General features: G+C 43.0%; 1 protein-coding gene across 6 annotated transcripts in view; it reads left to right on the forward strand.

Moving 5' to 3' along the window:
• SLC35F1 (solute carrier family 35 member F1) overlaps positions 1–14,085 on the forward strand; it is a 487,869-nt gene that overhangs the window by 71,471 nt on the left and 402,313 nt on the right. For 5 of the 6 annotated variants that reach the window (XM_084777332.1, XM_084777331.1, XM_084777329.1 and 2 more), the window contains one exon: positions 7,415–7,478. The exons of the other annotated variant lie outside the window; for it this stretch is intronic. The gene's annotated coding sequence lies outside the window, so the exon portion shown is untranslated. The remainder of the gene's footprint in view (positions 1–7,414; positions 7,479–14,085) is intronic. 6 annotated transcript variants of the gene reach the window in all.

Consider the following 14,085-nt stretch of genomic DNA (forward strand, 5'->3'; position numbering starts at 1 on the left):
GCCTTTTCATATATAACTTTGCATTTCAAAAATGAGTTCAATTCTGAAAACTTCCAGAATTTACCACTGTGGTTGACGTGCCTTGAAATGGTGGCATAAAGTGGGTGTGGGTGGGTAGAAAATCATGACAGATTCAGGGTGAGTTTCTTTGAATTGTAGAACAATCTAAAACATTTAATTTGCAACCTTGCTGGAACAGAACACTGCTTGCAAAGACAAATGTTCCTAGCATTTCAGAACTTATCTACCCCTCAAAGATTAGCAGGTAAAGCCAGGCAGACCTCAACACTCAGAGAGGCAGAAGCAGGTGGATTACTGTGAGTTTGAGATCAGCCTGATCTACAAAGCAAGTCAAGGAGAGCCAAGGCCACACAGAGTAATGCTGTTTTAACCCCCCAAAAGATCAGCAGATACAGTGTTTATTAGAGTTTGTACAGACACCATTTGTAGCCCCTCTAAGACAAAACATCTGCCTTGATTTAGAGATATAGGTAAATTTAGAATATTTTTTTAATGAAAAGACTGATGTGGGGCATATCAAAATGGGAACGAGCATTTACTTTATGATTCAGTGGTTTAAAAGTATTTACATGTTCACATTTTATTGGGTTTTTATTAATTCTTCCCTCAGTGTAGTCTTTTTACAGTTAGTTGACCATGACTGCTTCATCACAGCTATAAAGTAATAATACTAAGAAAAATTGTATATAGCTGAATAGTCTCAAAACATTAAGACACTCTATTGGTACTAGGAGTTATATAAAGCTAAATATTGTTAAGTTTGAAATTGGATCCCTGTGTATTCCAAACATGTGCCATACTACTGAATTCAGAAACATGTAAAAAAAAACCCAACAAGCAAACAAAAGTGAGATTAAATATCAGGCATAAAGCGTGACTGCTACTTCACTGCTGAGATTATTTTGGAGCAGAAGAAATGACCCCATCAGGATGTATTCTAAATAATTTACCAGTGTAATGCATGAATCACTTAATTAAATTTCCTTCCTTAACACTGACAGGTAATGTTGGTTAAAACTGGAGGGTCCGCTATGCTGGGTAATCTGTAAGAGCTGCACATTAAACTTAAATTCTTTAATTTTTGTGGTCACTGTTTTGGGGCTGTCCAATGGAGCCCAGGCTAGCTTCCAACTTGTTGTGTAGCTGAGAATGACCTTGAAATTTCTTCTGATTTCCATGCCTTCACTTCCCAAGTGTTGGGATTACAGACATGTACCACTAGGCTTGGATTTTAATTTTTAAAAACACAAATACGGTGTCATGAATTGTTACTGTCTTTTTTTCTTTCTTCCCCCCCCCCCCCATCTTTGTCTTTCATCAGGATCTTAAAATATGTCCCAGGCTGGCCTCACAGTCATGGCCTTTTCATCTCTGCCTTCTGTGTGCAGGATTACAATTGTATATTACCATACCTGGAGCTTTTCCTTGTGGAGTTTTCAAAAATCATGTCTTCAATTAAAGACTATGCCTGTTTTGTAGGAGAATTAATAAATCCCTAAAAATATTTGTGACCTGCATCACATTTGTTATTTATCCCAAATAGTCTTTAAATATAACATTTATTATACTATTTATTTACTACATTAGGTATTTTTAATGAGTATTTCATACATGAGGACACTGTACTTATATCATTTCTATCCCCTTGCCCCTCTATTTCTTCCTGTGTTCCCTCAAGTACAGCCTCTTCTTTTATATTTGTTTTTTGTTTTATATCTATACATGTCTACATATCTAAAATCTATCTCTCTGTAAAGATGGAGATATTCAATATATAATCCACTGAGTTCACTTAGTGTTGTCCTTATGTATATGTGTTTAGGGCCAATCATTTAGGATTGTGGTGTTGTCTCTGCAAATGATCCAACAAACTCAAAACACAAGACAGCAGCCGTCAGCTTGCATATACTTCTTCTTGTAGGGGTGGGTAGAGCCTTGTGAAATTCTTCTCCATCTACGTTGCATGCTGACTGGTATGGTCTTTGCATGTTTTGTGCAAGCAGCCATATTGTTGAGAGAGCTCCTGAGAACAATATCCCTGTCCTATCTAGAAGAAATTATTTTTTTTTTTTAAAGATTTATTTATTTGGTATTATGTATACAGTGCTCTGCCTGCTTGTACACCTGCAGGCCAGAAGAGGGCATCAGATCATATTATAGATGATTGTGAGCCACCATACGGTTGCTGGGAATTGAACTCCGGACCTCTGGAAGAGCAGCCAGTCAGAGCCTTTAACCTCTGAGCCATCTCTCCAGCCCCTCGAAGAAATTCTTGTACAGCTGTCATCCTGGTCCTCAGGCTCATATAATCTATCTTCTTCCTTTCTGGGATCTTCCCGGAGCCTTACATATAGTATTTTAAAACTATGTGTTCAGTTATAGTAATCAGAATTCTATTCCGATGATGTCTCCTAAGAGCCAAAATGTGGGTAAGTGAGCCACGGGGAAGCAAGAGTGAGGTCAAGACCTGTCCAAACCCCAGAAAAATCTCGTCGTAAGAGTGGCAGGAGCAAGGACTGCTTCCTCCCTGTTCTGGGCGTGCACACTTCAGTGCACAGGACATATAGCCTTGACCGCCCCACCTCTGCCACCCTTGAGGTAGTCACATAGCCTGGTGGCCAGGTTTCAAGTTAAAACTTCCTATTTCCTTATAAGGGCATGTCCAACTGGCACCTGGAATTCCTCTCCATGCACAGGAAGCATTCCCAGCACCTCAGCCAGTGATGTACATTCACTCCAAAGCCCCTACCCACTTCCCCAGGGTTTATATAGCCCTTATTCCCCAGAGTAAAAATGCCGCATCAATGAAAACCATCTTGGAGAAGGCTGTCCCTCCACCCTACCCTCCACTCCCCCGCATGGTTAAGCTTCATTTCTCTGAGCACCAGTGTGCACCAGGGTCTGGATACCCCGAGGCCAGAAGCAAATCGGAGTGACACCAAAGTGAAGTGCGCAGCCAGGAGTTGATGTTAATTGGAGACTAGAAAGCCCATTGAGTCAATATTTATATAATTTTTCAGTTGGTTCATCTACATACTTTGGTTCACGTTAATGAAGGTTGTTCCCGGGCTCAACACTGCCGTCCTCTCTGTGTTTTTGGCTGCAGGGGTTCACCAGAGCTTTCTGTCCACTTTTACACTGGGAAGACTGAACCCTTGGGCTGTGCCACTAGCCTCTGTTCTGAAGCTCCTCTCTTGAAGTTTGGCTCTCTCTGAGAAGACCTCAACAGCCGTGTATTAGAAAACAGCCACCAGAGCCGGGCGTGGTGGCACACGCCTTTAATCCCAGCACTCGGGAGGCAGAGGCAGGCGGATCGCTGGGAGTTCGAGGCCAGCCTGGTCTACAGAGTGAGTCCAGGACAGCCAAGGCTACACAGAGAAACCCTGTCTCGAAAAACCAAAAAAAAAAAAAAAAAAAAAAAAAAAAAAAGAAAACAGCCACCAATCCTAAAGCAGTCCCTTCTGGACAGAACACTTCGCAGCTTGCTTGCTCCTTCCACTGCCCTCTGCGGCGACAGGGGGTAACAGCGGGTCAGTAGCATCTTGGTTCATAGATGCTGTGTTGAGGATGCTGACTGTTTACGATAACAGAGCAAAAGGGGCAAAGCACTTTCATCGTCTCTTTTCCCTGTTGTCCTTCTGGTTCTTCTATATACATGTTTTCCTCAAAGGCCAGAGGTCACCAACTGGCCTTTACTTTAGCCTAGAACTCAACGATGTGTCAGTGAACACAAAGCCATTTTAGTGGGATGGTCTGCCGACCCACCTTCCTCCATCTGCCTGATGCTGGCATCACAGGGTGCTGGACATTGAACCCAGAGTTCTGAGCTCACTTACCAAACCTTGTACTAAGTGGACCACATCTTCACCTTTGATTTTTGAAGGAAAAAAATGTAATAGAGTAATGGTTATATAGTCCTAAGGGCGGATCTGTCTCCTTCACTTGGTTCTTTCAGTTTAAAGCAAGTATTGTCTCTGTGGATGAGGAGGATAGGTTTGTCTGTCTGTTTGCCTCTCTCTCTCTCTCTCTCTCTCTCTCTCTCTGCATGTGTAGGTATGTTATGAAATAAGGTAAAACACCAAAGTCATTGAGAAAAAAATGACTTTTTAACTTTATGCTCCCACTGCCCATTCACTGAGTGGGAGTTGCCCACAACAACAAAACTGCAAAGGACACTCCCAAACTCCTAAACTTCCATAATGATCAGTAAACCAACATCTTATTATCTCCTTTATTTTGTCACCTAACAGATATTTATTCAGTTCTGGTGATGAGAAAGGGACTTTTTTTTTTTTTTAAAGGATTTGACTTTTTATTCTAGAAAACACCCTAATTACTTTTTAAGCAGTGACACATTAGTAATTACAATCATCCTGCCCATATGGGATTTGTTTGGGAACATTAGTTTTCTCCACATGTAATGAGACTGTCCTGACTGAGGGGGTCCTACCCAGTCATTTAGTCAGGCTATTTGTCTCTGCCTACCTCTGTTTTCTTGGCAGGCTTGACCGTGTAGCAATGGTGAGAAGGCGTCTTGACACATTGGTAAGATGATCATCTCCTTTGATACTGGTCAGGTCCTACGGGGAAGAAAGTATATTTTGCATAAGTCTTTTGTGAAGAAAGTGAGAGGCGGGAGTGAGGTGTTTGAAGTAGATTGGTGCCCAGGTATCTGTGCTCATTGGGTAGCTGCCCTGTGCAGAGCACGGGGGAAAATCGATGAAAGAAAGACTTCTCCCATCAGAGTGCAAGGAGGGGTCCAGTGAATCCAGCACACAGTGAGGAAGAGATTATCCACAATCCTTCCTGAGACCTCTGTTGGCGGTTTAATGAAGAAATCGATAGATAGCCTCCACCCCCCCCTTTTTTTTGCTTCAGATAGATATAGTTTCTGATGCTTAAAGTTAATGTGTCTGATCTGTCTACAATTACATTTTTTAAAATTCTCATCTTCTAAAGAGAGTTAAATCCTCAGCCAATATTGGCCAACAGATGGATATTATCAGTAACTGTTGTCTCAATTCTCCTTGCCCTTGAGCAGTAGTTAAAAAGTTCTTCTCTGAAGTAGAGTTGGATAGCATCCTATTGAGTACCACATTTCAGATCCCTAACAGATTTCCTTCAGTAGTCTGTGTAACCTTCGCCAGTTCCAAACACTCTGAGTAAATGGCATAGACAAGAACTTCAGTCTCCGAATGCTGTCACTAGCTCTTTCCGTCATCCTTACCGTAAGTAACCAAGCACCCAATCATGGTCCTATCTGTCCTTTCCTTCTTCCCACCTGCCCTCTGTCACATTCCTCCCCTTCCTTTCCCTCACACTTTGTTTCTTTGGGGGAAGCTCTGTGACAATGGAAAGAGGTGCCAAGGGAGACTGACGTGGAGGAGGGCCTCTGGCTTCCCTTGTAAATGTCGACAACAAGGCAGATGGCAACTTGCCTGGTTTTCTAATCTGAGGTTTTTGGGGTTTTTGTTTGTTTGATTTTTAAATCCTACCCAGTGATTAAGCAGTGGGGAGTAGTGAAGTTGTCTGGCTCCTCGATATCAATCGGGACTCCCGTGGCTTTGTCTGGAGTGAACTAAGGGAAACGCCTTTTGGATTTTGCAGGTCCTGTGTAGCATCTTTAAGTAGCAGTCTTAGACTTGTATACACCTCCTTTTTGGTTCTGTGCATTGGTGTAGTGAGTGCTCAGAGAGATCATCTTACTTAAAACATTCAAAGTTCCAGCGAATACGTCTACTTATATGCTGAGAAGTTCTCTAGCCAAAAGCGAAGTAAACTCTAGCACAAGGATCGTGGTAGCACTTTCAGCACGTGGCGGCTCGCTTGGTAAGACGCTGAGTTCCACTTCCAGGACCCGTCTAAAATAACACCCAGGCACAGTAGTGAGAGAGAAAGTTAGACAGACTCCCTGGTAGGCAGACAGATAAGGACAGGGGCCATGGTGAATTTCCAAGATGGCCAGCTTCTTCCTCAACCTCCTGACTTGAGACAAAAGCCTCAAGGCCATCTGGGGCCCTGCTAATGCACTAGATGGAGCAGGATATGTCAAACATGTCACACAACAGGTGACAACCAAGCAACCAACATTAAATTAGGAGAGGAAGACTTCAGAGGTTTTTGTTTTGTTTTGAAGCAGCCATTGTTCTTACTGATGCCTGGACTTTGAGACAGTTCAGTTTCTATTCAAGTTTCTTCCATTTTTGAGCCATACCTTATATTTTTGTAAGAAACTTAAATATCCCAGTGTCCCTCTCAGGGATTTTCTGATCTTTGGGTAACTGAGTCACCACAGATGAGGACACTGGTGGGCCTCAGCATTGCAAGCTGTGCAAAAACAAAAACACCTGTGACACGTGTTCCAGATATTTATTGTAATTTTCTGTTTCTACTAAGCGTTCCCTGTGCACGGTCTCCTAATTCAGTATTTTCTGCAGATATTATGATTCCGTTCTTACTGACAGAAAGTCCAGGCTCAGAAGAAGTGATTATGTGGTTGCAATAAATGGAAATAAGAGACGTATAAAAGTGCATCCTGGAGGCTGAGAGGAATAGTCAGAGGAAGGGTGTGTCCAGGAGAGACATCTTAACTTATGATGAACAGTATGAACATCTGTGCTGGTTGGTAGGCTCATCGGGGATGTAGGGTGGCCCTAGGTAGGAATCTGGAGTTCTGGAGGCATAGCCTTCAGTAGGCAGGGCCCTAACTTAGGACCTTCCTTCTTCTGTTTTGTTCTTTTCATCCGGGGGAAGCTTCTTCATGGGTTTCTAGCAGCAGCATGAAAGGCTGGGAATTTTTCTCGTTGTCCAGTGTTCTACATCTCGCCGCAATCGAGCAAGCTCAAGATAACCATCCAATGTTCCTGCCACCTTTTCCTGGCCACAGAAAATCGTATTTCCCCCTCAATCAGGCCACTGTTGTTTAGTTTCCATGCTGAGTGAAATATGCCTCTTCCAGTTGGGGGATCTTCTCCTTAAAGCAGTGTAGTTTGGCAATGCTAGTTCCTTACATCCTATTTGTCCAACACAGTGTTGTTTGGTGAGGAGCTGTTGCTCAAAGGAACAATGATGAAACAATACAGCATGAATACCTTTGGGTATCTAATGTGCCGCATGATAGCTGTATTATAATGCTATATTATACAACTTAAGATTTGCAAAGATAGCAAGTCTCTTAAGTACTCCCAAAGCCGATAAACATGGCAACCATGAGGTGGTGGTTCTGCTAATTAGCTTGACAGTGGGAATTAGTATGCAATCTCTATAAATTTTTAAGTGTACCATATTATCTTAAATATATACATTTTGGTTGCAACTACAACTAAAAACAGATGGAAAAGAAGGGATTTTCTGCAGTGATGAACATGTCCTATATTTTCTCTGTTCTGTGCAGTAACCACTGGTCACGTGACTGTTGAGTGCCTGACATGTGGCTAGTGTGACTGCTGAAGTGAAAGGTAAGTTTATTTATTTTTTTAATTCTAATTTATTAACATTACATCCCTGATTGTGATCTCCTTGCTCTTATCTTCCAGTTACCACCTACCCTCCCTCTTCTGCCCTAGTCCCGTCCCCCAGACCTCTGATAGGGGGGCTTCCTCCACCACTGTCTGATCACAGTCTATTAGGTCTCATCAGGGTAGGCTGCTTCCTCTTCCTCTGTGTGCCCCTAAGGCCGCTCCACCAAATGGCAGTGATCAAATCGCAGGCACCAGAGTTCATGTCAGAGGCAGTCCCCTCTCTCCCCCACACCCATACACACGTGGAGCATGAGCTGTCCATCAGCTACATCTGAACAGGGGTCTAGGTATCTGTGTGCATCATGCATTGTCCTTGGTTGTGCAGGGGCCCTGGGTCCAGATCTGCTGGCTTTTGTGATCTTTCTGTGGAGCTCCTGACCCCTCCAGGTTCTTCCATCCCTTCCTCCCACTAGTCTTCCATTCAACTCTCAGCTCTCCTCCCCGCTGGGTGGAGTTCATTTTTTTCCTGCTAGACTCCTGTGACTAAGTGCTTTTCCCTCTGTGCAATCATGTGATCCCTTTTTTCTTCTCACCTGACTGAGCCATCTTTCTCTCTGGTCACTCACGTTGGCATTTTCATCACTATCTGCTTGCTTCCGGCAGAAATCCAGTGTTTTATAAGCAAATGATCTCATAAGAGAGAGCTGTCCCCCACCTTCCTCCACAGTTCACAAAAGCTGCCAAGCAAGGCTTCCTGGCTAGCAGAGTGCTGGCCCCTGGGGCCACGAGAGACAACTGTAAGTGCTGCTAGTGACAGCATTTGTACAATTATACTACTTATTTTTGTTTAATGGATATTAAAACCACGCAATTAGCACTTCAGATGTGTGATTTCATGGATATTATTGCTTAATAGGGAACTAAACTAGGCATTTATGTTTCAGAGAGTCATTTAAATATTATGTTAAATAAATAGTGGTGCAATTTGTTTTTAAAATGGCCGAACTCTGGGAAACACAGCTTCTAAGGAAACTTCTTACCAGCTCCACTTTCATACTCTGGTATGCCACATCTGTGCCAGCTTCAGTCACGTCTTCGCTAATTTGGCTACTTCTGCCTTTGTTGTCTGTCTGCTGTTGACGTCTCGCCTCTCTACCAGGTAAAATTCTACCATCAGCATCAGATCAGGTCCTCAGAGAAACCCTTCTTGCCTCCTCACTTCCTCAGTCTTCTCAAAAAGCAAGTGTCTCGACCGTTTGTCCTTGCACTTACTGTTTCCGTGTTGCGTCTAGCCCCAGTTGTTCTCGTTGGTTATACAATTTTCCTCACTAAACTCAGAACAGTTTTTAAAAAAATCACTTTTATGCCTTAGGCCCTTTGACTTATTCTCACTTCTTAAGTGTTTGTCATGAAATAAATTCAGGTTTTATTATGTGAGGCCAGTTTTTAATCATCTTCCTCTTTATCTGTCATAGTTATTGTAACCGGAGGAATCTTTGGCTACCCTAGACTAGCAAACACGCAGGGCACCCAAGAGGAATAATAAATGATATGAGATATGTATGAAAAGTTTGCCAAGTTTGCCAAGACTAAAGCAAACTGAAATAATTGTTTTAAATTACTTCACTTCTTCTCCTGAAAAAGAAAAAAAAAAAACCACAAGGATTTAAATTATTCATATTAGCCTCTTTGTAGAGCAGGCTGGCCTCGAACTCACAGAGATCTGCCTGCCTCTGCCTCCCGAGTGCTGGGATTAAAGGCGTGTGCCACCACGCCCAGCTGGGAAAAATTCTTGGTAAGTAGCAGTTTAAGGAAAGAAGGGCTCACAGTTTATGGTCTGAGGGAAGGAGTCCATCATGAGGTCACAGAAGCAGAAGGTTGAAGAGGACGGCCATATTTTGCCTGCAGTGAAGAAGCAGAGAGAGGTGAATATTGGCACTCAGCTTGATTTGTCCTTTTTATGCAATCCAGGAATCCAGCCCATGTAATAGTGCTACTGACAGTCATGCGGGGCCTTTCTCATTTCAGCGAGTGTAATCTATATAACCCCTTACAGACACGCCCAGCTGCTTCTCTCTTCCTTGATTCTAGGTCATGTCTGGTATACAGTATTCTCTGTCATGCCAGTTCTCCTTGGTGAGCTCCTTTACAGATGCAACACTGCTTGTGCCATACTTCCTTTCTCATTAGTGGTAGAAACTTCCCATAAACAAGGTACCCAAACTGAAACTTATTTTAGAATTTTTATGATGATGTGCATTTTGAAATTGTTCAAGCTGCTCCTAGAGGCATTGCAGGTGTGTGTGTGTGTGGGGGGGGTGCTGTGTCACACCTGTGTTAGTTAGTAGGTGGCGGAGAGGAGAGAGGTTATGTTTATGCTCAGTATTCTGATCTGTAAACATCTGAATGATTAGTAGCCTAACATTTTCTGAGAAAAGCAAGCCCGGGATGACTTCCAGACCAGTGCCGCGGCCCTGGACAGGGAGCTAATCTGAGACAACCACTAGTCCAGTGCCAGGCAGGCCAGGATGGGGTCCCAGGATATGGAGCAAGCCAGAGACTAGAAGAACCCCTCCTGGGACTGTACCCCTCACCCCCACCCTTCTTAAGAATGAGCCAAAGATAGAGGACCCTTGCAAGAAGCCACTTGGGCGGGACAGCTAGGAGTAAGCTCAAAACAGCCACTAGACTGATGCCTTGGGGGCCTAGACAGAGAGCTAGCCTGACATGAGTCCAGTGCTGTGCAGGCCTGGAGTGAGGGCAGACCATGCCTGAGATGACTCCTGCCCAGTGCTATAATGCACAAGTGAGGCATAGCATTCCTGAGGCCACTCCTGAGATGACCCCAGACATTCAGAGACCCAGGGCACCACTACGAGGAGCAAGTAAGTGATGGAGAAATGAAAGAGAAAGAAACAGAAGGGTGTGGGCACAATGAAGAGAGGAAGAACTAGGGGGCAGTGATGAACAGCCTGATGTGAGTAGCCATTGATGCCACCTAGGCCCATGGTAGGGTTCCATCCTGTGTTGCCACCAGGGACCACATCTTGGTCTATGGCTCTCCAGCAGCAGGGTCTGTTACCACAAAGGGCCAGGTGGACATCCCTGGTCTGAGCTGCCACCAGGGACATGTTGATGTCTGAGGACTGTGTAGAACTGGTCCACCATTTCTCGCCTGTGCATCTCAGGAGAGCTGGTCCTATGGGTATGAGAGCAGGAGAGCTGACCCTGCTCCTAGCCAGCTGCAGTACTTGGGTGAGCTGGCCCTGCCATGCATCTCCCTTGTAGTGGTATGGATGAGGGAGAGATACCCTTCTCCCTCTCCTCTCTTGCCACTTGTGGCAGGTAGGAGACCTGGCCCTGGGGTCATGGGAGCAGGAGAGCTATCCCTGCCCCTCACCAGCTGCAGCACTCAGGAGAGCAAGCACTGTACCTTGTAGAGTTGGCCCTGGTTGTGAGGGTTGCAGGTGAGCTGTCTACAAGGGTATGAGTGTAGGCGAGCCAGTGGGCTGACTATCTCAGATACCTCTCAGGCCCAGGTCCAGGCTTGGCCCACCCCAACATCTACCCCATTGATGAACTGCTGGAGTGTATGAAGAGGCCAGTCCTATAGATCCAAATTTACAGGATATCCATGACACAGGGCAACAAAAAGATATGCAAGAAGAGTCCCAGTGAGGTTTTGGTATTGATATAGTAGCAGAAGCCAGAGGTTTCATACCGGGCCAATGACTCATTGCAATGCACATTTGCAAGCAAAGAAGTGTGGACAAAAGGGAATAGTATCAGGCACACTGTGACACACTGCAGCTTCCACAAAGAGATTTTTTTTTCTCTGTTGGAGGGGAGCTTGTAAGGGTGGAGGGAGGGTATGAGGGGACGGGGAGATGAGTGGGATTTGGTACACGATCTAAAATTTACGAAGAGCCAATAAATGTCTAAATTATTGCTCAAAATGAGAAATGAATATTAAAAATAAAATAACAAGTATATTGCATGTGTCTTTGTTATGAAGGTTAGGTAATAAGATGTGTAAATCATATGAGTAAAATGAATTATTATTAACCTCCTATGTGAATGAGACCATTTTTATGTGTAGGACAATAAAAATATGCCAGATATCCAGGGTTCACAGGAATAATTTCTGTTTATGTAAAAAGTCAACTGTATTACTTGTTAAGGAAGCTATTGGACTTTTTGTTGTTGTTGTTGTTGTTGACATTTTCCTAACTTCGGTTGGCAGCATATTGTTCAGGCGAGATCTCCTTGCATGTTATTCCCTCTCCACCCTTAGACACTGTCCAGAAGGTGAGGCCTTGTTCTGGATAAGCAAAAACCCACAACACAGACCTAATTTTTTTTTGCAGATTTATTAGAAAAGTAGGTAGAAGAGTTTTAAAGATAAAAAGAGCTTAAAATACAAGAGAAATCATTGCTGGTTTAAAGGTAGGCCACTCACCTATTTAATGTTTACGATTCAATGCTGAAAGGTATACAGTAGGCAATGACTTACTCTCATTGATTTTCAACAGTCCATTGGCTTGCATAAGCCTAAAAGGAAAAAGAAAAAATCTTCTCTATTGATCTGAAAGGATAAACTTTATTTTTAATTTGCAAGTGGAAACCAAAACCAAAACCGTTAGTGGCAACCCAGCTGAGAGTGCAGTAGAAAGAAGACCCCACCTTTGAGCAGGAAAGTGAAGAAATTGGTGGACGTTCAGAAGGTGGACGGAGTGAAAGAGACAAGTTAGATTCTTTATACCAAGTCAGTGGGTACTCCAGCAGATCCTGTGATAGTCATCACAGACTCGCTTTTTCACTTTTGTTTGGATTTGGTTTTGGTTTTGTTTTCCTGTTTTTTCGAGACAAGGTTTCTCTATAATAGCCTTGGCTGTCCTGGACTTGTTTTGTAGACCAGGCTGGCCTCCAACTCGCAGAGATTCTCCTGCCTCTACCTCTCGAGTGCTGAGATTAAAGGCGAGCACCACCACTGCCCGGCTCTGAAATGACTTGCAAGTGGAAGGCAAGGTTGAGTACGTGCTGAAACACTGCCCTGATTTGAAAGAACCCAAGGACATTTGCTAGAGACTTGGTATGAGATGGATCACAAAAATGTTTGTTGAGGCAAACTATGCCATCACAACACCTTTTGTACTTTCTATAACTTGTTTTCTCTTTTGTGGAAACTATATAGCTCATGCAGTAATATTCTGGATATCTAGGCATGGAGATAAAAGATGAAGATACATTAAATTCCAGCCTTCGTTTTCAGGTGTTCAATTTTAACATATTTGAGCCCCTAGTTGCTGCAGTTGTAAGACCACATTTGAATTACTTCCTGGGAGAATAGAGACATGGCCCAGCACTTGAGTGTTTATTGCTGTTGTTGAAGAACTGAGTTTATTTTTCAGCACCCACATCCAGTGCCTCACAACTATCTATTATTCAATAAGATTCCTCTGGCTTCCAAGTGCAGTGGCACCTGCACTTGAGCTCACTTTAAACTGATGAGGTATTCTAGTGCTATGTTGTGTAGCAGTGGTAAGAGCAGATATTCTTAGCTTGTTTCGGACATTTAAATGTAAATTTTACTATAGGTTGGTTTATTTGTTTTTGTAAATGGAAATTAGAATTCATAAGCTAGGCGAGGTGGCACATGCTTGTAATCCCAGCACTCAGTGAGTGAGAGGCTGGGGGAATCTCTGTGAGTTCAAGGCCAGCCTGGTCTACAAAAGCAAGTACAGGATAGCCATGGCTACACAGAGGAACCTTGTCTTGAAAAACAAACAAACAAACAAAATAGAAATTAAAATTCTTTTCTTTTATAATCTTTTAAAAAATTTGTTGCATTTATTCTATCTCTATCATTTATCTATCTATTATTATCTATCTACTATCGTCTGTCAGTCTCTATCATCTGTCTGTCATCTATCTATCTATCATCTATCTATCATCTATCTATCTATCTATCTATCTATCTATCTATCTATCTATCATCTATCTATCACCTACCCATCTAATCTATCATCTATCTATTTAATTGCGAATGCTCGTGTGTGTGTGTGTGTGTGTGTGTGTGTGTGTGTGTGTGTGTGTGTGTGTGCTTGCATATATATGCCTGTGGAGTTCAGAGGACTTGTAGCAGTTGGTTCTCTACTTCTACCATGGTGGTCCTAAGGATTGGACTCAGACTTGATGGAGAGTGCCTTTATCCATGGAGCCATCACTCGAGCCCCACAATCCTGGGTCCCCTCCTTCAGCTATTTGACCAGCTGATGTCAATAGATGTCGATTTTTGCTGATGTTCATGATGATTTTGTTCTTTATTCTATTAATGAGATAGATGTTACATGAACTGATTGCGAGATGTTAAAATAGTCTTACATTTGTAGGACAAATCTCGCTTGGTTATTATGGGATTTTGAATGTTAGTATATATATTTTTTTTTCTTAAAAAGCATTAAGATTTAATCTGGAAGGCAGTCTAAGGGCCAGCACATCATCTTTATCATGTCTGGTTTAGGCTAAAACTCTATTAGAGGTGTTTTATCGTTAGTCCTGAAGCATAGCCCTTAATGCTATGGCATGGTCCCTCATACCTAGA

This window comes from Acomys minous (genome assembly GCF_964271855.1).
Source record: "Acomys minous genome assembly, chromosome: 3".
Classification (NCBI taxonomy): domain Eukaryota; kingdom Metazoa; phylum Chordata; class Mammalia; order Rodentia; family Muridae; genus Acomys; species Acomys minous.